Below are 25,937 nucleotides of genomic sequence, written 5' to 3' on the forward strand. Positions count from 1 at the left end.
CTGATTTTCTTTGTCCCAAAAGGCAAAAGTGTTTCTAAACTGAAACCTCAGCTAACTGAGCCTAATATTGATTTTGAAGGCTGTGTAGTGATGACAGAAAAATAGGATAGAGCCATTTTTGAAGAGAGAATATATTTGAACTTTTACATTAAGTACAGCATGTGTTACATGTCTGACACATCTTGCTAAAGCAAGTCATTAATGACATGACCTCCTGTCATGAGCATAGACACATGTTTTAAATTCATAAATGACAGTCTACTGCAAAGTGTCTATTGTGTTTATTAAAATATACATATGAAGCTGGAGTCCCACTAAACATTTCAGATAGCTAATTTTATCAACTCTTAATAATTAATTAGTTTTTAGCACTAAGAGTCAAGGTAATTAGATTTACTACAGGCTATACGATTTCAGCCTCAGGAAGATGAAAGGAGACGTTTATTTTTCATATACTTAAACATTGGCGTTTCTACTTTCACACTCTCACGGTCTGTATATAACATAAGAATTTAGTGAGTTTTTTTTATTGTTATAAAACTATAATGATAAAATATACTCAGTGCTTTTTAGTCTGCTTCAATTTGATTGTAGTCTGTTGGAATATTAAAATTCCATCTGGGGCAGCCCGGGTGGCTCAGCGGTTTAGTGCTGCCTTGGGCCCAGGGCCTGATTTTGGAGACCCGGGAACGAGTCCCACGTCAGGCTCCCTGCATGGATCCTGCTTCTCCCTCTGCCTGTGTCTCTGCCTCTCTCTCTGTCTCTCTCCCTGTTTCTCATGAATAAATAAAAAAATTTTTAAAATTCCATCTGCAGTTAATTAAAAAAGTCTTTTCTGCTATTGTAGTTTATTTTCACATTATTTTATTTACGTTTTTATTAATTTGATCTTTAGGATGGGTTATATCTTCACATGGCTTAAAGTCCCAGAATATAAAAAGATTATAGGCAGTTTTGTTTCTATCTGAATACCTTACTTGCTTGGTTCCTCTACCCCCATTAGGTACAAACGTTTACTAGTTTCTTGTGTATCATTCCATAGTTTGTAAAAATGCAAACAAATACAACTATATATCTTTATTTTCTCTCCTTTATTACATTTTATTTTTAAAAATTTTCCTTTATTACATTTTAAGAAGTAGAAGTCCAGAGATAATAAGGTAATAGATAGTAAATCTTAGATATTAGTTAAGAACTTGGAAAGAACAAAGTCACAGTGTTTTTGCACTTGGAAATCAGTTCATTCAGTTACGTGTACCCCTCCCTTCCTGTTATTTCCGGTTGAGTGTACATTTTGCTTCATTTTCAGAAGAGAAAGTTCCTGGAGAAGACCTACCTTTTCTGGAATTGTTTCTGTTTGACCCATCCTATGCAAACGTACTCACTCATGCAAACACTGGGTGCTTTATACAAATACTACCACCTGTATTTTTTATTTGTGTTTCTCAAAGGAGTTTCTGGTAAAATTTGCATAATGACTTGGCTCATTTAGCTTTGTATATTGTTAAGAGTTCAAATGCTGTGGATATGAAAGATTATAGTGTGTACCAAATAAAAAGGTTCTGTGACAGGTGATGTTCTCAGGATAACTCTGTTTTAGGTATTTAAATCTAATTTGCATATTGAATCGACATCTATGATTATTAACCTAACTCCATTTACAGTTGATGAGAATTTGCATAAAATTGGTCTTGATAGCTTAAGGTATAGTGAGCAAATGTTAACTCCTTATGTAGTATGTGCAAGTCTCACTGTCATGGTGAAAATTAATCTAAGCGCATTTGGTATACTGATAATCTTTTCTAGAAATTAACTGCGGTATCATGTCAGAATGTCAAACATGTCTGACAATTTGTCTTTTCATACTGGAAATGGTGGATAGCGTATTTAAAATTCTAGCAGCTGTGCTGTATCAAATTCTCTCTATATGAATCTCATTCTTGGTAGGCACATCATTCAGGAGGAGCTTGTGGCTTGTGATTTATTTGATGATTTTGAAAGAAATTACAATGATTTTTATTCATTTCATGTTCTTGTTTTATTGTAGGCTTTCTTTTCTGGCCTTAATTGGTAACTTGCCAATTATTTGGTCTTTTTTTTTTTTTTTTTTTTTAATTTGTTGTTTGGAGAAGGTGATTCTTTTTATTAAGTACAGTGTGGGTATGTATGTGTAATACTTGGGGCAGTGTGCAGGTACACATCTGCTTTTCAGATGAAGTTCTTGGGTATTTACAAAGGTTGATTACTTAGAACGTTGATTGCCTTAGATTTGCAAAAGTGGAGGAAAATCACATCTCTTATTTTCTCCATCTGTGGTTAAACCTCTGTCAGTATATTGGTAAGGGGATTAGGCCATTTACTAGGCCTCTGTATTTGAATAGTTTGATTCTATCTGTTTCAATGAAGTCATTATTCTTTGTTAGGATGTCAGGATGATACCCCTTTCAGGGTGGTAACTGAACAAACATCAGTTCTTAAATAATACAATTTCTATTAAAATTTTTCTCCTTTTATCAGTAGAATAGTCTATTCCTTTTAGAATAAGATTTTAATAAGATGGTAATTAGATGATACTCAAGATGTTTGATTTTATTTATAAAGTTTTGGTTGCCTTGAGTAAATCTAGTGATGTACAAAAACAAAACAAAACACAACAAAAACCAAAACCCTGGAGAAGGAGTATATATTTTTAAACAGTATTTATAAATTATGTTTGGCTAGCAAGCACTCTTAGTGTATTTTAAACTATGAGATTTGTAAAATTCACTTTATGTACAATATTAGATTAGGATGTGTGTTATATAAAGTATAAGGTATTCCTCTCTGACACCTGGCATATTTCTTCATTCCCAAATTCTTTGGTGTGCTGAAAGATAAAACAGTCATCTCCTTAGTCCCATTGATCCTGGATCCCCTGAGGGAACTGGCAATTTCCCTTGGATGGCATTGCTAAATTTTCAGTTTTCTTTCTGCATTGTTCTCCCTGTGACCCACACTTTGGTCGGATTACTGAGAAAATCAGTGTTACTGATAAATCCTTTGTATATGATTCTAAAATTCTCAGTACCACTGAGAAAGAGCGAAACACACAATTAAATACAAATGGTGGCATCTTGTTTAATTTTGAGTTAACGGAGATTAGCCCATTGTCATTGGTCACTTGGGGTAGCACTGCTTGGGAGTCCATGATAAAGATCATAATGATGCTTATTTTTTCTTTTAGGTAAATTAATGTTTGAGGATAGGAAGTTTTTATTAAGTTTTAATAAAAGATCATTTTGGAAGGAGAAGAGTAAGTGGTGAATAAATTTTTAAGTTGAAGGAATGGAAGGAAAAGAAATAAATTTTGAGTTGATTTAAATTTGTCCTTAGAGAATAAGAGATCAGGGCTCTCTCAGAGCTTCTCCTCTGGTAGCGATCTGGTAGTGAGTAGATGGGGATGAAGAAGATGATGTGAACAAAAATATGAGAGGATCAAGTACTAGCATACTGATAATGCAGACCTTCAAAATTTAACATGCATTCTGGAATTATGATGGAAGGAAAAACTCTTGATAACATTTAACATAATCATGTCTTATAGCTAACAAAACTGAGGCCTACATAGAATGGGGTACCTTCGCCTTGTGCCAAGTTATTGAACCCAGTTATTCAGCCCAGCACCTTTTTCTACACTATCCTCCTGTGTTTATTGCTTATACAGAATTTTTAGTGGGTTACTGGATGGTTAGGTATTATTGAGAAAGGAGGTGGGAAAACCTAATGCAAATGTGTTTCACAGTGTTCTGCTGCAGACAAGGCCACTGACAGTTAATAGTAGCTAACATAACTGTGAGGGCTTGCTTTATAAGAGGCGTGTATACTTTACATGTAATTCTCAAGAGCAATGAAGTCGATATAGCATTATTATACTATTTTGTGGTTGCAAAAGCTAAGTCTTAGAGAGGTGAAGTAGTGTGTTAAAAATACATACCTATTGAGTATGGGAGCACAGATTTGAAGTATCATATCCCATTCAGCTTCCCCATGGTATGTCATTCAGCATATAAAGGAAGGTATTTGAACAAATCATAAAGCCCTTTTCAACTCTTAACACCCTGGGACCACTGGATTTTAACTTTTTATAAAAAATTTTTCTTTTCAATTATAATATGGAAGGTTAGCTTATTGGATTTCACTCTAGCTTCTGAGAGGGGTAGGCTCCTTCATGTGGCAGAGTTCATTCAGGAAGGTCTTCGAACTCTTAGGAAGAATTGAAGTTAGCCTTGCTGTTATTTGGTCTTAGGATTTCAGACTTTGCCCCATTGGTTAGTGATTTCTTTCTGTAGTGGTCTTAAACCATATTTAAATGGTGTAATTATAGTCCTTTGAGGATTGATAGCACATGGGCAAGTTACACAATTTACCTTAATTTGGAAAATTGGAATATATGCCTACCTCTTGTGTTTTCATATTCTTCCTCCGGGATTCTTTAGAAATTACTGATTCTGCAGCTTCACCTGCTTGTTCTGTCATTACTCTGGGATCTCAGTTACCTGGGCTGGTTTTGAACAGTGAGACATTTAGTTCTTCTTACTCATCTTGGTTTCCACTTCCTTTTAACCGAATTCATTATATTATTTTCTAATATGAAGGAAATTGTCACATCCAGTTTCTCAGGGCAAGGAAGAAAAACTCACTGATAATCTTTTCTCTGGGTCTCCTTTATTATTTGGGACTATAGCCTTGACATACTGATTAAATCTCAGAGGTGTGTAGATTTAGGGAGTGGCATCCATCTGTTTCCATTGCCTTTAGAAACAAGGAGGATATTGTGAGCAAAGGTGGTATTCTATGACTTTTTCACCTCCTACTTTTTCCTCCTTCTCTCTATTATTTGCCTCTGGCAAGTACCAATAAGAGAGTCACAGTGCAGACCTCAAGGAATTTGATGCAAATCTATGTCCTCTTCTGCAGGTAATGATTTTTCTTTTGAGAAACAGCTCCTGGCTTGTATGGGGGGCCTCGTTAGAGACTGAGTACTCAATTGTGAGAAGTCAGGTGACCATGTGGCTTGAGCTTCCTCTCATGAATTAGGTGTTGTCTGACCCATTTTGCCATTGAGTGGGATTGAACAGCAGACTCTATTATCAAATGGAGATAGTTATAGTTATAACAGGCTAAACTTGGGTAGGTCTGGAAGGTATAGCTAGGTTATACGAGCAGGTGGCTCAGAAACCTTTGAGACCAGCTTTTGTTTCATTGTTTCCTTCAGACCATGCCTATGGCCTCCTGGGAGTTCCTTATGACCAGTTGAGCAAAGAAGAAAAAAACTTGAGCCTGATTTACAAATGAGTCTGTATGACATGCTGGTACCACTCAAAAGCAAACATTGCAGCGCCAAAGCACCACTTGAGACTAACCATGAATGACAATGATGAAGGAAAGTCCATCTAGTGGGCAGAACTTTGAACAATGTGGGCTTTTTTTTTTTCCTACTATATTTTTAGTAGATGCACCAGAGATACAGATCTACATTGATTAATGAGTTGTTGGTAATGTTTTGTCTGGATGGTCAGGGATGTGGAAGGAAAAGGATCTGAAGATGGGTGATAAGGAAGAGTAGAGAAAAGGTGTGTGAATGGACCACTCTAAATATTCACAAACTGTGAAGATTGTGTCCCTTGTGAATGCTCATTAAAGGGCATCTACTGCAAAGGAAACTTTTGCTAATGAGGTGGGCAAAATGATGTGCTTTGTGAATGTCAGTCTCTTTCTGTAGCCACTTTAGGGGTTGCTCAATGGGCTCATGAGAAAGTGGCTGTGTTGGCAGGATGGGGAGTCCATGGTTCAGCAGTATGGCCTTTCTCTTAACAAGGTTCACCTGGTTAATGCTGTTGCTAAGTGTCTAATCTGACAACCGAGAGTTCAAAATTGAGTCCCTGATGCAGTACCATTCTTCAAGGGAACCAGTCAATTATTTGTTGATAGTTGACTACAGTGGACCTCTTCCATTATAGAGCAGGCAAAGATTTATCCTCACTGGAATAGCCACATATTCTTCATATAAATTTGCTTTCTTTACCTATAATGCTTTTGCTAGCACCACCATCTGTGTATTCGCAGAATACTTTATCCACTGTCCTGGCATTCTGTATTGTTTTGCTCAGGGAATGATTCCACAGCAAGAAAGGTGTAGAATGGGCTTATGTCCTTGGAATTAACTGGTCTTGTCATGTGCCGTGTATCCTGTTCCCTGAAAGTGGCCAGCTTAATTGAAAGGTGGAATTGATAACTCATTATTTCAGTTACAGCACCAGTTGAGAGACAATATCATGAAAGGATGCGGTTCTGTTTTGCAAGATGTAGGATATACTTTGAATTACAAGGTGCTGTCTCTCTCATAGTGAGAATTTATGGTTGTGGGAATCAAGGGTTAGAAGTGAGAGTGGTTTTCTCACTATTATACTTAATAATCATTTGTAGAACTTTTGCTACCTGTCCTGGGAATACTGGGTTCTGCTGGTTTGGAGATCTTAGTTGCCAAGGGGTGGATGTTTCCACTAGGGGAAACAACAATGGCTACATTGAATTGGAAGATGAGACTGCAACTTGGCCATTTTGGGGTCTTTGTATCCCTGAACTAATAGGCAAAAGAAGAGGCTAATTTACTCGCTGATTACTAAGGGGGGAAATTGGGTTACTGTTACACAGTGGAGTCAAGGAGACAAAATCTGGAATTCAGGAGGTTTTCTGGGCTACCTTTTAATACTTCCATTCCCAGTACTAAAAGTTAGTGGGAACCTACAGCACCTCAAAAGGGCAGAATGATTAATGACTCAAATCTTTGAATAGTAAAGGTTAGGGTCAGGTTGCCAGGTGAAGAACCCAGAGCAGCTGAGTTTAATCTCTAGTGCTGCTGCTGCTGCTGCTGCTGCTGCTGCTGCTTCTTCTTCTTCTTCTTCTTCTTCTTCTTCTTTTTAATCTTTCATTCAGGTCTATGCTTAATTTTTTGAACATATGTAATGTAGTTCTAATTTTTAAATCTGTTTGTCTTCTAATGCCAATGTCTGTATTAATTCTGGGTCCGTTTTGATTTACTGATTTTCTCTGCATTATGGGGATTTTTATTTTCCTTAGTTTTTATATGCCCAATAACTTCTGATTGGATGTTTGACATTGTAAGTATTACCTTGCTGGATAATTTTGTATCCCTGTAAATATTCTTCATATTTGTTCTGGGATGTAGCTTGATTTTTTGAATCTGAGTAAAACCATGCTCAGTCAAGGCTGCTGCCAAGGCAAGACCCTTCTGTGTACCTTACCCAGTATTCCCATGGATCCTATTTTCCCGCATGACTGGAGAGAACAAACATTACTTCCAGCCCTGAGTGAGCTTTGCACACTGTTACCTTCATTCTTCTGACATCATTCTTTCCCTACCTTTGGGAAGCTTTCTCACTATGCCTTGATCAGGACTCAGACAAAATTTCAAGAGCAACCTCTGCAGATCTCTGGAATTCTTTTGCTGTGTAGCTTGCTTCTCTCCAGTACTCCATCCTGCAGACTATAGCAAATCTTGGTTACCCGAACTCTTGACTCTGGTCTTCTCATTGTGGAGTCCTTTGGACTGTCTTGTTCATATAACTCAGACTGGAAACTCTTTCAAGGCAGTAAGCTGGAGCCCACCTGATTTGCATGCTCCCTCTCGGGGGTCAATGTCCTTCATTGTGTGACATTCAGTGTCTTAAAAACTGTGGGTTTTTTTTTTTTTTTAAAGATTTTATTTATTTATTCATGAGAGACACAGGGAGGCAGAGACATAGAGGGAGAAGTGGGCTCCTCACAAGGAGCCTGATGTGGGCTTGATCCCCAGACTTGAGATCACACCCTGAGCTGAAGGCAGATGCTCAACTGCTGAGCCACCCAGGCGTCCCTTCAGGTGGGGGCTTTTAGTATTATGTTTTAGATAACATATTCATGTAACATTTAATAGGCTAAGATTAAATAAAAAAAATCCCTATGTTGATTATTTAGAAAGTTAAAAGGAAAGCTTTCTGCATAATGGGAGCTGGTTTTTTAGTAATTTATAACCACTTTATCATGACAAGATAATTTTTGTTGGAGATTGTATCTTTCCAGACTTTTTCCTTATAAGCTGTAGAACACAGAGAAGAGAGAAAGCAGATAAGGTTGACCTGATTGCCTCTGTAGGTTTGTATACACAGAGAAGCTGGATGTGTAGAATTTCAAGAAGGTAATAGAGAAGTCTGGGTGTAGTTTATCTGAGCACCAAAGGATCATTTGTAAATAAATGTAGAATGAGAAAAGCAAAGAATCAAAAGGGAAACTTTAAAGCACAATGTTCCTAAGGTCTTGTCATAAGGATATATTTCTGTGTTTATTACCTATTGATTTGAGGTCTGCTTAGGGTATGTTGGAAAATTTTATCAGTTTGAAGGAGCTGATCCTAAAATGCTACAAAAAAGTTAGATATGAAATGGGAAAGAAAGTTAACTTTCATGAAACTTTTCATAGACTGTTTCAGTTCTGGGCAAAAAAGAGCTGTGTGTCTCCCACCGAGGTTTTAAAATATGTTCTGGCTGTTTGTGTGAGTTTTATGAAGTTAGGTTTTATTTATTTGGCTTCTTTTTGCCTTACTCTGTGCCGGTGCTTTACATATACTATTTTCTCTTGTCCTCCTGGTGAATGGTATTAATCTATCTTAGAGATGAAGTTTTTTTTTTTTTGTTTTGTTTTTTTGTTTTGTTTTGTTTTTTTTTAAAGATTTTATTTATTTCAGAGAGAACAGGATCAGGGGTAGCAGGGAGGAACAGAGGGAGAAGTGGACTCCCCACTGAGCAGGGACCCCACCCCATCCCCTGGCAGGGGGTTTGCCTTTGCCTTGGGGCTTGATCCCAGGACCCTAAGATCATGACCTGACCTGAAGGCAGACACTTAACCGACTGAGCCACCAGGTGCCCCAAAGATGAAGGTTTTGAGGCTTGTAGGGTTTAGGTAGCTTGCTTAGGGTCAGTGGTAGGAAGTAAGTGGGGATAATGCTTGGGATATTGACTCCCAAGCAGATACTCTTGATACCTCACCCATGCATAGGTTGTGTGTTTGTAGTTGCTTTTTCTGAAGGTAATAGACAAATATTTCTTTCATCAGGAAAGAGCAGAAACTGAACTGAAAATAGTTCTTAGATGATCAATTTCTTCTGGTTACCAAACTAACAGAAAAAGGGAAATATGGAGCAAGCAGCCTGTCTCACCTGGGTTTTGCATTTTCCCTATTATTCCAACACTGTATTTGTTGAAATGCCCATACTTGTTTACTTGAAATGGCCACATGTGTTTCTAAATAAAAATGTTACATATCTTTAAATGCATATTTTAATCAGTTAATTATGCCTTCTTGTTAAATGATCCATAGGCTGTCACAGATGGCACTTAGAGTCATAACATTAGTGTTGGAGGAGAAAGATTTCAAGCATCTCCATTCACCATTAGAATTGCCTGACTTCAAAGCACAATTTAACACTATAATAGTAGAGCTATTAATAGAGGAGGTGATGGCTACAGGTATCTGGCCCTTTTTTTTTCTTGAGGTGGAGGTGTTTGTAAGAATAGAGTAGTGCCAGGATGTGTGATGTTTGTGTTTTTGTGTTTGTTTCAGCCTGTTACATTATTAAGAATGTTAAATACTCATATACTGAGATAGCTCTTCATAGATAGCTCATGGTACTTTAAATTTAGGTGGGGCCTGTTGTTCCTGAAATAAATTAACTTATGTATAGTAGATTCTAAAATATCACCATTTGTTTTTTTTTTTTTAAAGATTTTATTTATTTATTCATGATAATCACAGAGAGAGAGAGAGATGCAGCAACACAGGCAGAGGGAGAAGCAGGCTCCATGCACCGGGAGCCCGACGTGGGATTCGATCCGGGGTCTCCAGGATCACGCCCTGGGCCAAAGGCAGGCGCCAAACCGCTGCGCCACCCAGGGATCCCAGATATCACCATTTGGACTGATAGAAGTTTCCTGAGGAAAGGAGAAGTTTAAAGTAGATCATACAAGTGATAGTACTTCTCCACTGTCAAAGGACTGTGGCCAAAGTTGAGAAAGTTCTTGAATTAAGAAAAATAATCTGCATTGATGGTGAAATTGGTACTTTGTGTACTTTTGTTTGGTATACTCCGTATTCTTTAGGAGATTGAAGAATCTAAGAATTTGGAAGGTCTGCTCCTACCTTTTAGCACTTTTTTAGGTTTGTTCCTGGTTCCAAATTAGTATCAGCATTGTACTGTGTTTTAGTCTATCCAGAAATAAACAAGTAAACAAAATCCAGTGTGTTATATCCTTAGTAAGAACACTGTTTTGTTGCTGACATATGGTTAGTCATTAGTTGTGTTCAGTACTATACTTTACTCATCTAACAGCACCATCTGTTAAAACTTTGTTACCAGTCGAGAGAGGAAGCCAGTTATTTTTTTTAGCTTGTGAGCAAGGACTAAATGAGAATGTGCCTGAAGTTGCCTGCAGTCAAGTACTCTACAACTGGTTTAGTCAAACAGTTGGAGCTAGTACTACCTTGGGAAGCCAGATCTGGAAAGAACATGAAAATGCTTGTTTAGGGCCTTTATCTACTCTTAGCAAGGATAATGTTTTATAAAAAAAATAAATAACATAATTTAAGTTACTCAAAAAGATTTGCATGATATGCTTTGTTTTTAATGCTGTAGAACTACTGGTGTTTGTGGTTTGTGATTACAGCTAGTGTAATGAGAATTGGAATAGATGTTTTTGCAATGAGGCAAGCACCTTTACATGAATGATTTTTCATGGATTTTTTAGATTTGGGCCGGTTTTGTACTAATCTTAAAATTATTAGACATTAATAATTGATTCTTTTTCATGCCTGTGACTTTATGTGTCGTAAAGTAATGTTTTGCTTTGCATGTGTGGGACTCTAGCAGAATGACTGGCCTTGCCGGGTGTGTGTGTGTGTGTGTGTGTGGCGGGGGGGGGGCAGTTCCTCACAGCTGCTGTGTATGTGTTTGTGTTTACATGTGTGTACCTCTGTGCACGCATGCTGTCACTCTCATTCTCTCTCTGTCTGGGCTCCTGAAACACTTTTACTTTTTTAAAATAATGTTGACTTGGAAATTACATGTGGTCTCATTGCTCACTCTTCCTGCCCAAAACGCAGTATAGGACCAATAACTGATACTCAGAGTTTTCAGTCTCTTGTTCCCCACCCCCTGTTCTCCCTTTCTCCCTCCTGTGAGTAAATCGTATCCACATGATGGAAACAAAAATTAGCAAATTATAAAAGGTGAGGAAATATGTCAACAAAATCCAACTATAAAATCTGTTTTGAATAATTTTGTCAGAAAAGGTCTGTGGTAGTAAATTCTCTGCTCACGCATGCCCGAAAATGTTTCCTATCTGGTGGAATGGGCTAATTTTGTAGGTTGAACTAATTCTTCCTCAGATCTTTTCTTTTAGAATTCAACCTAATAGAAATGAAGTCTAATAGCAATCTGTTCTCTCTCTGTAGTGTCTTTTTGTATTTTTCCTTTTTAGAAAATTAGAAAATGTCTGGGACCTTACTTTAGGTCTGAAATCTCAGAAGGGTATTTCCAGGTGTGGATGATTTTTCAGTTATCATGTGTAGTAGTCTGTGGATTATCAGAAGACTCATGTCTGACCTCTAGGAAATTTATTTATTTTTAATATATTCGTGAATTTATATATATATCTACACATACACATACACACACACAGATACATAATATTCCTTGCATATTAGGATGACCACATTTTAATTTTATCATCAATAATTTTCTGGGCTTGTCTTTCATATGCCTCTGGAATTTTCCCACATTTCTCTGCTATAGATTGCTTTCTTTTAACCACTTAACTACCTTTTATTTTTGTTGTCTCCTTTCAGCTGAGAACGTGCATTAGTTCACATCAGTCCACCCTAAACTAATTTTCTTCCAATTGTGATCATTTCATCAACTTACTTTAGTGTAGAGAAAAATTGCTGGCAAACTATGGTCTCTTGGTAATCTAGACTAGCAAATATAACGGACAGTTGATTGTGCCTTCTACCTCTCTGGATGTAGGAAGGATTCTGATAGTCTCAATGAGAGCAAATTAGAGATGAAAGATTATTTTGAAGTGATAACACTTTTGGGAGGCTAATTCTTTCATTAGTATATTTTGGATAGGGAAGGCTTTCTCTGTGACTCAGGACCCAACATGTTTGTTTGTATTTCAGTTTAAAATTGATGGTGTACATAATCAAGATTCTGGTGTTTACTATTAGTGTCATTTTTTTGGCTCAAAGTAAGAATATTAAAATTTTTTTGAATAAATAATTTATTCACATGGTACAAAATTCTAAAGGAGCCAAAGCGTATACACTGATATGACTCCATCCATCTGACCCGGGCACCAACTTTTTCTGAGCAAACCCAGTATTATGATTTCTCTTTCTATGAAGGATTTGGGTTTATAAGAATGAATGTATATACACACAACTGCACATATGTTTTTTACTTTCTCCGTTTATGTAAAAGGTAGCGTATAATACGTGTGGTTTTGCACCATTTTCATTTAACAATATAATTTGGTGATCATTTAATACCATTTCATTACAAATTTCATTATTCTGTTTTTTTAAAGTAGTATTGTATTCTATTGTCCAGATATAGGATAATTTATTTAACCAGGTCTTTATTCCAGATATGTGTGTTTCTCTTCTTGTTTTTTACTACTACCTGCATCTGTGCTACAGGGATACCTACATCTCTGTGTGTATCATTTTGCACATGTGTAGATACATCTATAGAATAAATACTTGGCTTAAAAGGTATATAAATTTGTAATTTTGATGGATATTGCCAAATTGTTATCTGTAGAGATTGTACTCATTTAGGCTTCCATTATCAACATATGGGCTTGCTAGCTTCCCCAGAGCCTTGCCCATATAGTGTATTATTAGCCTTTTTTAATAATCTTCATTAGACTGATGAATGAAAAGTGCTATCTCAGTGTCTTTTAATTTGCATTTCTTATTAGAGCTATTTTTATTTCCTTTTCTGTGACCTATCCATATCCGTTAATCATTTTTCTGTTGGATGATCCTTACTAATTTGTAGACACTCTCTATTTGGGGAAAGTTAAACCTCTGTGACACAATTTCCAGATTGTCCTCTCTTTGTTATATTTGTTTGCTTATGGTTGTTTTGGCTACGAGGAAAGTAATTATTTGTTATACAGTTGACGTGAATGTTTGGTTTTTACTTCAAGGTGGTGATTATAATTCTTTGAATATTTCTGCTGTTACTTTAATGGTTTCATTTTCTTATACTTAAAATTGTTGAGCTATAGTCAATTTATTTTGCTTTATCTGTGATTTGTGGACACAGCGCTCTCCCCTCCCCCGTGATTAACCAGTTCTCCTGATATTCCCCTCCCCACTGAAGACTAACCAGTTCTGATACCATTTATTGAGTCATTTACCATTTTCCTCTGATTTGAAATGCCACCTTTACCATATGCTAAATTTTTATATGCATTTGTCTTCTTTTTTCATATTTAAGAGTTATGTTTATCGTGAAAAAGCTCAAACATACAAGTAGAAGGAATAGGTGAGTGAACACGGACCTATCAAAAGATTGAATAAGATTTATTTTCTTTTTTTCTCTTAATTCTGTTTTTACTGAGGAGTTTTAAAGCAATTCCAGATACCATGTCATTTGACCCTTGTATCAGTTCTGTATGCAGCTCTAAAAATATGGATATTTTAAAAGATAAGTTAAATATATGACTTTTTATTCCAAATTTAAGGGAAAACACTTTTGGGGCTAACATTTGGTGTCTCTCTGTTCTTATTAGTAATCAGTTGCTTCAGAAGGTGATATCATATTGCCTTTTAGATGTTTAGTGTCATTTTAAAGCTTTCTTCCTGCACTTGTTTTTAGCAGGGACCTGCCTCTGTGTGACATGGGTATTGAAATGTTTTACTAGTTTAGAGCTGTCCAGGTGACTTCACTAGTGGGTCACCTCATGAGCAGTCTGTGTGTAGGCTGCATAACTAATAACATTGTAAGCAGTCTTTAAATATAGCCAAATATGTAGATGGGAGCAGAGGAGTGATACATAGGCAGTTCAGATATAGCTTAATTTGTTTTTGCCTGTGTAACAGAAGGCTTCATGCCAGAAATTAATAATGTTTTGATTAAATTAATGACTGCAGTCTTGAGGATAAGAGTGTCAGGGCATACGTCCTATTTGATTGTAGAATTGTACCATTACATTTAATGCTCAGTTTCACATTGTCAGTTTCATGTGAGAAAATATACTTCTGTCATGCCAAATGGGCACAAACATTTTGTATAACTATACGTTTCTTTTTAGGTTAGATTTGTCAATTAGATTGCACGTGTAGAATGTTTCCTTTCAATTTAATCTTCTTAAGAAGCTGAGCTAACTTCATAGGGCTTGTTCTGGATAATTTGGTTATAGCCTCAAATTTGTTCTCCAAAGACAGTTTTAGAAACTTAAAATATGGTACACATTTTTGTACATGTATTAGATTCTTTTGAAAATGAGAAAGTATTTTTTTACTAAATAGCTGTGGTATTCACGAGGATTCACCTAGTATTCACTTGCAGTGATGTAAAACAAATACAGATTTTAGTTACCATTTGTACAATTCTGTAAAACAAATTTGAAAAATATTCATTTTTAAAAAAAGATTCTATTTATTTATTTGACAGAGCATGAGCAGGGGGAGCAGGAGGCAGAGGAGGAGGGAGAAGCAGGCTCCTTGCTGAGTAGGGAGCCCGACACAGGGTGTGATCCCAGGACCCTGAGGTCATGACCTGAGCCGAAGGCATACGCTTAACGGACTGAGCCATCCCTGTGGGAATTCTTCATTTTTTGAACAATTCCACAGTTCCCTTATTTTCTTCTGTTTCAGTGTGTTTATATGTCTGTTTACATTTGGCTGCTGTCTAGTGAGTCCCATAGATACTTGACTGGTTAGGTCTTCTGGAGCCCTGCAGTTCCAAGAAATGATCTGATGAGGCACTGTTTTGTTTTAGCTCTTTGGTTAGCTATCTGGTTAGCTAACTATCTGGTTAAACTATCTGGTTAAACTATCTGGTTAACTATCTGGTTAAACTATTGGTTAAACTATCTGGTTTAGCTCTACTATCTGTTTATTTGATTGAATTGCATTAATGTTTCCATATCCTGCTTCCTATCCCCCTAACTTGCCATAGCAACTTCTTTCTAGATGTGTCTCCTGAGGCAGGGAAACAAAAGCAAAAATAAACTATTGGGACTACATCAAAATAAAAAGCTTCTGCCCAGTGAGGGAAACAATTAACAGGGACGGCTGGGTTGCTCAGTGGTTGAGCGTCTCTGCCTTTGGCTCAGGGCATGATCCCTGGATCTGGGATCGAGTCCCACATTGAGGTTCCTGCAGGGAGCCTGCTTCTCCCTCTGCCTATGTCTCTGCCTCTCTGTGTCTCTCATAAATAAATAAATCTTAAAAAAAAAAAAAAAAAAAGAAACCGTCAACAAAACTAAAAGGCATTTGATGGAATGGGAGAAGCTTTTTGCAAGTGACACATCCAATAAAGGGTTAGTAGCCAAAATGTATTAAAGAACTTCTAAAACTCAATAGTGAAAAATGAATAATCTAATTAAAAATGGGCAGAAGACATGAATAGACATTTTTCCAAAGAAGATATACAGATGGCCAACAGACACATGAAAAGATGCTCACATCTGGGAAATAAACTACAATGAAATATCACCTTACAGTTGTCAGAATGGCTAAAATTAACACCACAAGAAACAACAGGTGTTGGCAAGGATGTGGAGAAGGGGGAGTCCTCGGAGCCCTCATGCACCTTTGGTGGGAATATAAACTAGTGCAGCCACTCTGGAGAATAGTATGGAGGTTCCTCAGAAAGTTAAAAATAGAGCTCCCTATGATCTACTAATTGCACTACTGGTATCGGCCCCAAAATACAAAAAATAATTCAAAGGGATACGTGCACCCCCATTTTTGTAGTAGCATATCTAAAATAGCCAAATTATGGAAACAGCCCAAGTGCCCATTGATTGATGAATGGATAAAGAAGATATGTATACATCTATACACACACACACACACACACATACCCACATGCATACATATACAATGATGTGTTAGCCATAAAAAGAATGAAATCTTGTCATTTGTGATGGCATGGGTAGAGCTAGAGAGTATTATGCTAAGTGAAATAAGTCAGTGAAAGAAAGACAACTACCATATGATCTCACACATGTGGAATTTAAAAAGCAAAACAAAGAAGCAAAGGGGAAAAAGAGGCAAACCAAGAAAACAGATTCTTAACAATGAAGAACAAACTGATGGTCACCAGAGAGGAGGTGAGAGAATGGGGGAAATAGGTGATGGAGATTAAGGAGTACACTTGTGATGAGCACTGGGTGATGTATGGACATGCTGAATTACCATATTGTACACCTGAAACTAACGTTATGCTGCGTGTTAACTGACTGGAATTTAAATAAAACCTTGAAAAAAAAATACCATAAACTGGTTTAAAAAATAAATATCTAACTTCTGTGTGTGTTCATTCAACTGACTTGAAAAGGTTGCAGCACAGTCTCAATAAGTAATTTAGTAGAAAGCTAGTCATACCTCTCTCTGACTTGAATAAATTGTTAGGAATCTTCTTTTCTTCTTGTGTTCAATATAAGCAAATTATCCATGGCAAGTGTACTCAGTTTTTCCATGTTAAGAATTTCTCAGTATCCTTCTGGTAGGTTTTCAGCCCTATTTTTAATTCATATTTGCTGGCTAAATAGGTAAAACAAAGTTTGGGCTAAAAATCTGATTTCTCACAGGCTAAACACCATAGCTTCTATTTGAGGGAAAAAAAAAACCCACAAAAATACCTCAGTCTATTGGAGGGAAATGGTAATATCTGAGACATTATTAACCAGACAGTGTGTATTTAACAGGATAGCTTGAAGATGTTCTGATTTACAAACTTAATATCCTTTTAGAACTACTAAATTTAAAACTGTTGAAAATAATTATTTGTCCAGATTCTCAAAGAACTTTTATTTGTTTATTTATTTAATTTAAATAAAAGGTTTTATTTTAAAGTACTCTCTATATCCAATGTGGGGCTCAAACCTCCATCCTGGGGATTGAGAGTTGCATGTTCTTCCACCCAAGCCAGCCAGGCACCCCTTTTAAAGAATTTTTACAGAATTTAAATAATGTACCAGTTGTTAAGCTTCTACAGCGCTGGCTCTGTCCTAGCGGCAACTTTGCACAGATCATCTTTAATCTTGTCAACACATCCACAAATATTATCCCTACATCATAGATGAAGACAGCAGAGCTCCAGAGGTTAAGGATTGACTAATGTCACATAGCTAATATGTTGGTAGAGTGAAGATTTGAGTCTTAACCCTGCCACCACAAGTTCATGGGTACTATATTTCCTAAGTTCTTACTCATATGTTTGAAATTCTCTAATTTTTAAAACAAAAATTGGGTTCTATCAGTGAGATGTTTGTGAATTTTCTTATTTTCCTTTTCATCTTCATAGTCTTGCTTTTGGATTTTGGATGGATAATGTGAACAAAGGGAGCGAAGAAAGGTTGATTATCAAAATATTTTGTTTTCAGTTTCATTTGTTTAGTGTGCTTCCAGGTGACATTTTTTCAAAAATTTATAGATTAAGTTTGGCTTTTTACCAGGTTAGAATACTTGTGGTGTTTCTCTTTTTTAGTTTCATTTCTTTTGTTCATTGAGATTTGAAAAAGATAGGTTCAGGGGTGCCTGGATGGCTCAGTCAGAAGAGCATGCAACTCTTGATCTCAGGGTTGTAGGTTTGAACCCCATGTTGGGTGTAGAGATTACTTAAAATCTTTTAAAAAAAGAGAAAGGGAAAGAAAGAAAGGGGGGGTGTTTAGTCCTTCTGTATTATTCTTTCACTGCTGTTAACACATTTTTCTCCCAAAGTCATTGCCATTCTACCTTACTGCTTCCTCAAGTTTACAATTTACATTTAAGTATAATTATAATATGGAATTATCTTAACTATTACTTAGTACAACTTTCATCCTATAAAGAAGTTAGTTATCATTTGCATTAGAAACTGATACATAGAAGTGTGTGTGTGTGTGTGTGTGTGTGTGTATTTGTTTTTACTGTTCTGAAACAAAAGGAGACCACTTGGATTTGCTAGGCTTTTTTCAGTAAAATGTTTTTGTGCCTAAGCATATTTGTAGGGACCAATTGTATTGGTCTTGTTTGGACTTTTTTGGGTAAGAGAGGTATATTAAAAGGTAGGGTGGTTGTTATTGTTGTTTTTGTTAGCGAGGCAATAAACTGTACATTTCCAGGATAAGACAGGCATACAACTTCTCTTCATGTGAACTGTTTTAGTCAGGTTTCATTGAAGAAAACCAATTCATTTTTAATAACCAAAAGAGGGTTTTCAGTTGCAGTGAAATCTATACCCTTATTTTAGAAAAAGAATATTTTTTGAAAAGTCTTAAGATAATCAGTTTATAAGCTGACTTTGTAAGCAAAAACTAGTAAGCAGACTAGTAAGTTTATGCAGTGATCCATTTAGAATATGGGTAATGGGATATGACATAATATAGCTTGCCAGCTTAGACTTATTTTATGCATTTACATTACTCAGAGTATTAATGGTTTTAAAATGGTATCTTTTACATTATAACTTTTCCAAACTCATAGGGAAAGGGTAATTGCTATGTTGTGTTCAAAGTTTGTTAAAATAAAGTCTGTTTCTATAGTTTATAGAAGAAGTAATATACCAATTCATAAACTTTTCACTCAGTGCAAGATGTTTGCTATCTATGTTTTACAAAGTAAATCAGGGTGGAGATTGGTTATTTAATAGGATATATTTTGTTGGTTTCTTAACGATGGTACCTGACATAAAGAAAAATAGTATGATTTAGTAGACCCCTATTTTATTACTGATATATTTTGATGTGCTTTTAAATACATTTGGCAGCAGTGGTGGTTAAGGTTGCAGAGTCTATTTGCAAATATCTTTTCTGATTCCACTGGTTGCCTTTTAGTTTTGTTGATTGTTTCCTTTGCTGTGCAGAAGCTTTTTATTTTGATGTAGTCCCAATATTTTACTTTTGCTTTTGTTTCCCCTACCTCAGGAGATATACCTAGTAAGAAGCTGCTACAGCCCATGTCAAAGAGGTTACTGTCTGTGTTCTCCATGTCTGATAAAGGGTTAGTATCCAAAATACATAAAGAAGTTATAAAACTGAATATGAAAAAAACAAATAGTCCAATTAAAAGAACGGGCAGAAGATATGAATAGACATTTTTCTAAAGAAGACATGCAGATGGCTAGCAGACACCTGAAAAGATGCTCAACATCACTCATCATCAAGGAAATACAAATCAAAACTACAATGAAATATACCCTCACACCAGTCACAGTGGCTAAAGTTAACAACACAAACAAGTGTTGGCGAGGAGGTGGAGAAAGGGGAACCCTTGTACGCTGTTGGTAGGCATGGAAGCTGGTGTAGCCACTGTGGAAAACAGTATAGAGGCTCCTCAAAAAGCCACTCTATGCTCCAGCAGTTGTACTACTAGGTATTTACCCAAAGAAGACAAAAATACTGATTCAGAGGGATATATGCACCCTATTGCTTATAGCAGTATTATTTACAATAGCCAAACTATGAAAAGAGCCTGAATGTCCATGGACTGATCAATGGATAGAGAAAAAGTGGTATATTAACCACCAAGAGCAATGAAATCTTGCCATTTGCAGTGATGTGGCTGGAGCTAGAGAGTAGTATGCTAAGCCAAATAAGTCAATCAGAGAAAGAAAAATACCATATGATTTCACTCCTGTGTGGAATTTAAGGAACAAAACAGATGAACATGGGGGGAATAAAAAGAGAAAGAAACCAGGAAACAGACTCTTTTTTTTTTTTTTTTCTTTCCAGACTCTTAACTCTAGGGAAAACACTGATGATCACCAGAGGGGAGGTACTTGAGGGGGAGGGGTTAAATGGGTGATGAGCACTGGATGTTGTATGTAAATGTTGAATCACTGAATTCTACACCTGAACTAATGTTATATACTGTGTGTTAACTAACTGGAATTTAAATAAATACCTGGAAAAAAAATATGGTTGAAGAGTCTATAGCCAGACTGTCAAAGTCAAATTCCTGTTTTGCCATTTGGTAATGTGTAACTTTGGTCAAGTTATTAAGCTCAGGATCCTTATCCGTAAAATTGAGATAACCTGCAGCATGGAATTGTTGTAGGATTGAATTAATTTATGCAAATAAAGTTCTTTCAGGCTGGCACAAAGGAACATGCTTAATAAATGGTAGTCAGGATTATGTATATCTTTAAGGAATATTGGCTACTTAATGCGCTTTCTTTGAGAGACCGGAGAACCTTTTACATGCTGCCTGTTGTGGAATTCTTTTCTTGAGATGAGATCTTTGTAGTTTGGAGAGTTCACTACCTAATTGAAGGGGTTTGTTTTCAGTTTATGAAATAGGTATTTGGTACTACTAAGGAGTGACTACTGAGATGAGGAGCTGGCGGTCAGCTCTTGGCAGAGACTATTTTGTAGGAGTGTTTAGAGCTGACATCCACAGAGGCAGCTCCTACTGTCCTGCACAGACTGTTCATCCTCATCAGCAGCAACTCATTAGAAGAACTCATAAGTTTTCATTTATCTGTTTTTGCTAAGACTTTCCTCCTTCCCAAAGATGCTTTTTGTTAGCTCTGACTGAGGAGCAAGCTAGGCAGATAGATACTAGGGTGTTCAGTTACTGCTCAGTCTTGTATATACAATACAGAAATCCTGCCTTGGATGTAGTTGGATCCCTGCTTCTCTTTACTTCTGTGCTCCTAACACCTCACTGCCACTCTGAGTCCCACAAACTCATAAAACTGGGCTATGATCTCACAAATTAGATCTGAGGGCTAGAATTAATTTATAGGCATCAATTTCTGCAAGTGAAGGAAGTACTCTGTGAAAAAATGAGACAAAAATTTGAGAAGTATTCCAAATTATAAGATTACTTAGTACTAACATTTTTTACATAGGCTTTTGTATTTCATACTACAGTATGCCATACTTTGCTACAGAGTGTATGGAAGCCAATTTGTTTGTTTAATTGAGTTTATTATACTCACATTAACAAGTGGTATTAGACTATGGACTAGAAAGTTTTTTTATAATAATGGTTCTGTTGGAATGAAATTTTGTCTCATGTTTCTATGTTTTTTGGCATAGATCCTATGATTATGGTTTATAAAATATTCTCACTTCCTCTCTCCCTCTGTTTCTGAGTAGTAACATGATTTCCTAGAATACTTAACATACTTAATACAAAAAGACAATATTTGTTTTTGCTCTGGTTGCAAAAAGATACAACTGAAGCATTCTGGATAAAGATCTTACAGATAGTTAATTCCTAGGAAAAATGATGCTATTTCTATTGGGGAAAGTATAGCCTTTTGCAAGACTAAATCAGGATGAGACTAGTAATTTTTTCTAGCTGTAATCTAGAAATAGTTAAATATTCTGTTCTATTTTAGCTAACTACTTTTGAATATTTACCTGGGTTCTCTTATCTATCAAACATAAAGTCTATTAGAGAAAAATTTATTGGTGAATTAAGTTAAAATGTTCAGTTCATATGTGTCTGTTTAACTTTTTTTTTTTTTTTTAAGATTTCATTTATTTGGGAAAGCGTGCATACGAGCAAGGGGAGAGGTAGTGGGAAAAGGGGAAGCAGGCTTCCCACTGAGCAGGGAGTCTGACATGGGGCTGGATCCCAGGACTCTGAGATCATGATCTGAGCCAAAGGCAGACAGTTAACCAGCTGAGCCACCAAGGCGCCCCTGTTTAACCATTTCTGCATTCCTTAGTGAACAAGAATTCCAGACGTGTGTGTATTGGGCTGGTATGTTTCCTTCCCACAGTTCTCACCAGGGAAATAGGTGAAATTCACTAAATTAATTGAAAAGTTTTGAATGTCTTTGTGGCTTATGATAAATTCCTGAAAATTAGAATTTTCTGAGTCTAGTTATATAGGTAGTGTGTAAAAAGTCAATATATATTGCTATAAGGTACAGTTTAATAAGCCTTTAGACATATTTGGTTCAAATGGGTTCTGTGTATTTTAACCCTCTTAAGTGATTTGTAATATTTAGATCTATTTTCCCTATGGCATTAAGTAGAAGTAAGGCATGTAGAGTCAACGAATTGCTTCTGGGTATAGCTCAGCACAAACAGATTTTGCTGTAATGAAGATTTTGAAATAGAAGAAAATGTGGACTGTTACCTTAAAAAAATAAATCAGCTTCTATAAAATTGTAATTGGAGGACTCTCTACCCCTTTGACCTATTTAAGCATATTATCAGACTTCTTTCTGCTTTGAGCTTAAAACAATAGCCATGTCTCTGAGACCTGCCTTAATTATGTTCTGCTACCCCCAACCATTCAAGTCAGATTTAGGATCAATGTTTTCTTTGCTGCAGTTACTTTGTATGGAGGTGGGGGTTGAGGATGTGGATTGAGTATGCTTCTTTCCCATACTTCTTTTACTTTGTAATTATTTAACTTTTAAATTCACAGGTATTACTCTTCCCCTCTTCCTAGACTGAGTTAGAGTGGTCTCATTCAGAAGCCCCCTTCTGGTATTATTCCCCCCCACCCGCCCCGCCTATGTTATACAGCAAACCGAGGTTCATTGCCTATTACATATTGGTGTGAGAACAGAGCATTTCATGCCTTTTTCATGTTGCAAATATGTTTCCTGATGGAAAGTCAGCTGGAAGGAAGTGGAGGTCTTGACTAAATCTTGATCACTTTCTGTTTTCTTGGATTCTAGGAGAGTGCTTAACGTGTAGTAGCCACTTAAAAATACATGTTGAATGAGAGAAAAGAACTGAGGTCCTGAGAGGCTATGTGAAATAATACATGAGATTATATATTATAACACATATTATCAAATTAATATGAAAGTACTCTAAAAGGCTCTAGAAATATTAGGTACAGTAGTATTAGACATTAGTGTTCATGTGATAGTAAATCATTATTCATATTTTAATCTATTATGAGGTAACGTAATACCCTCATAATATATTAGGAATGCTTTTCTTTTTTCTTTTTTAAAGATTTTATTTATTTATTCATGAGAGACAGAGAGAGAGAGGCAGAGACATAGGCAGAGGGAGAAGCAGGCTCCATACAGGAAGCCCGATATGGGACTCAATCCTGTGACTCTGGGATCACACTGAGTCAAAGACAGATGCCCAACTGCGGAGCCACCCAGGCGTCCCACTTTTCTTTCTTCATTGTAGTTGGCACAGGTTGTTATATTAGTTTCAGGTGTACAACATAGTGATTTGACTTCTCCATACATTATGTGATGCTACCCCCAACCATTCAAGTCAGATTTAGGATCAATGTTTTCTTTGCTGCAGTTACTTTGTATGGAGGTGGGGGTTGAGGATGTGGAGCCCCCATCTGTCACCATACAATGATATTTTATTATCATTGACCCATGGTATGCATCTATGTTGTACCTTTTATTCCTGTGACTTACTCCATATCTGGAAGCTTGCATCTCCCTGACCCATGGTATGCATCTATGTTGTACCTTTTATTCCTGTGACTTACTCCATATCTGGAAGCTTGCATCTCCCACTTCCCTGCACCCATTTTGCCCATCTCCCACCAACCACCCCTGTGATAACCATCAGTTTGTTCTCTGCTTATGGGTCTGTTTCTGCTTTTTGTTAGTTTTGTCTTTTAGATTCCACATATAAATGAAATCATACAGTATTTGTCTTTCTCTGACCTATTTCACTTGGCATAATACCTTCTAGGTACACACACACACACATACACATCTTATCCATTTCTCTGTGGTTGGACACTTGGGCTGCTTCTGTAGTTTGGCTATTGTAAATAATGCTGCAGTAAACATAGGGTTGCTTTTCATTGTATGGAACAGAACATGTAATCAACAGTGGATTAAACTAATGAGGGCTTATTTTTCTCACGAAAAAAGTTTGGAGGTCAGTATATGCTGACATTGGGTTAGCAGCTCTGCAGTGTTAAGGCTGCTGGTCTTTAAATTCTCTGGGCCACCTTCATGGTCACAAGGTGGTTGCTCCTGCTGGAGGCATTACCTTTCTATTTGAGGCACTGTGAAGGAGCATAGATTGACAGCAGCATCTCTTCATTTTACCAGGAAACCAAAAGCTTTCCTAGAACATCTCTTCATTTTTCTGGGAAGCTGAAAGTCTTCCTGGAAGCCTTGCAGCACAGCAGACTTCCCCGTAAGTGTTAGGGACCACCTGTTTCACAGGGCCACGCCTAACTGGACGGAAGGAAGGGGGTTAGCCGTGAAAATGGGGGTTAGCTTTTCCAGCCTCTGGTGGAGTTAGGGGAAGGGAGAAACAGTTTGGAAATAGGGTGCTGGGTTTGCTAACCAACAGTATTTACAAAATCTACCACTCTGGCTGGCCAAAATCCAAATACATCCTTTCTCATATGAATACATTTTATAAGGATACAGTCACCACTTTTCCTTTTTTTTTTTTTTTTTTTTTTTTTCAGTCACCACTTTTCCAAGGGAGAAGGTACTTGTTCTTCTTCATGACTGCATTTCCCTCTGAGTCCAACTTGTTTGTTTGATGTACAGCTTTCTCCATCAGGTCTGATAGTATCTTCTTGCTCTTTGGTGACCCTAAAGCCAAAAGAGAAAATCTATGCTTCTAGTACATCCAGCAAAGTACTGTGGATAAAGGAACAAGGTAATTGTGACAAATCCTCCCACTTAGAAAACAGGTGAATTAGAAACTCATCGCTAGAAACTGGTCCATGAACACACCATACTGTGTGTGAAGACTTCCATTCTGGCAGTGGATTAAATTCCTAGTTTGCTAGTTCACTATTCCTGTTTCTGTTCCCAGGAAGCATCTCCCCAGGTTACAAAGCATCTCCCCAGTTCTATCACCATAGTGATAGAAGTAATCTTGAAATCAGGTAGGCGGATTCCTTCCATTTGGTTTTTCCTTTTGGCTATTTTAGGGAGTTTCCCTTGCCATATAAAGTTTGGAATAAGTTTACCTGTGTGTGCCAGAAACCTTTCTGGAATTTTGATAGGAATTGTGTTAAAACTTATAGATTAGTTTGGGGAAGAATTAACATCTTTATGACTTTTTCCAATCCAGTAACATGATAAGTCTCTCCAGTGATGTTGTTCTTTCATTTCTTTCAACAAAATTTTATAATTTTAGCCTACAGATCCAGTACATATTTTGTTAGGTTTATACCTAAGTTTTTCATGTTCTTGGGGCAATTGTAAGTGGTATTGCTTTTTTTTTTTTTTTAAGATTTTATTTATTTATTCATGAGAACACACAGAGAGGATTGAGAGAGAGAGGCAGAGACACAGGCAGAGGAAGAAGCAGGCTCCATGCAGGGAGCCGACATGGGACTCGATCCCGGGTCTCTAAGGATGACGACCTGGGCTGAAGGCGGCGCTAAACCGCTGAGCCACCCAGGCTGCGTGGTATTGCTTTTTTGATTTTGATTTCACTTATTCGTTGTTGGTATATACAAATGCAATTGACTTTTGTTTGTTGATCTTATATTCTGCAACCTTGCAGAATTCACTTATTGCTAGGAGTTTGTTTTTTTGCAAATAACTGGAATTTTCTACATAGATAATCATATTATCTGCAGAGTTTTATTTCCCTCTTTCTGATTGATATTTGTTTTATTTCTTCTTTTGCTTCACCATGTCTTCTAGACCTTCCTGTATTATGTTGAATACGAGAGGTAAGATTAGACAT

General features: G+C 36.7%; 1 protein-coding gene and 1 long non-coding RNA gene across 3 annotated transcripts in view; one reads left to right on the forward strand and one right to left on the reverse strand.

Annotated features, from left to right (window-relative positions):
• Positions 1-25,937, forward strand: part of CDKAL1 (CDK5 regulatory subunit associated protein 1 like 1) — a 635,724-nt gene that overhangs the window by 65,925 nt on the left and 543,862 nt on the right.
• On the reverse strand, positions 9,873-25,097 carry LOC106558263. 2 transcript variants are annotated; one of them, XR_005384387.1, is made up of 4 exons: positions 24,971-25,097; positions 24,701-24,826; positions 24,267-24,457; positions 9,873-10,025 (listed from the first exon to the last, which is right to left on the reverse strand). It is a non-coding gene; the product is annotated as an uncharacterized LOC106558263 (long non-coding RNA). The 2 variants fall into 2 exon arrangements; XR_005384386.1 differs by lacking the exon at positions 9,873-10,025 and adding an exon at positions 14,859-15,058.

This window comes from Canis lupus, chromosome 35 (genome assembly GCF_011100685.1).
Source record: "Canis lupus familiaris isolate Mischka breed German Shepherd chromosome 35, alternate assembly UU_Cfam_GSD_1.0, whole genome shotgun sequence".
NCBI lineage: Eukaryota > Metazoa > Chordata > Mammalia > Carnivora > Canidae > Canis > Canis lupus.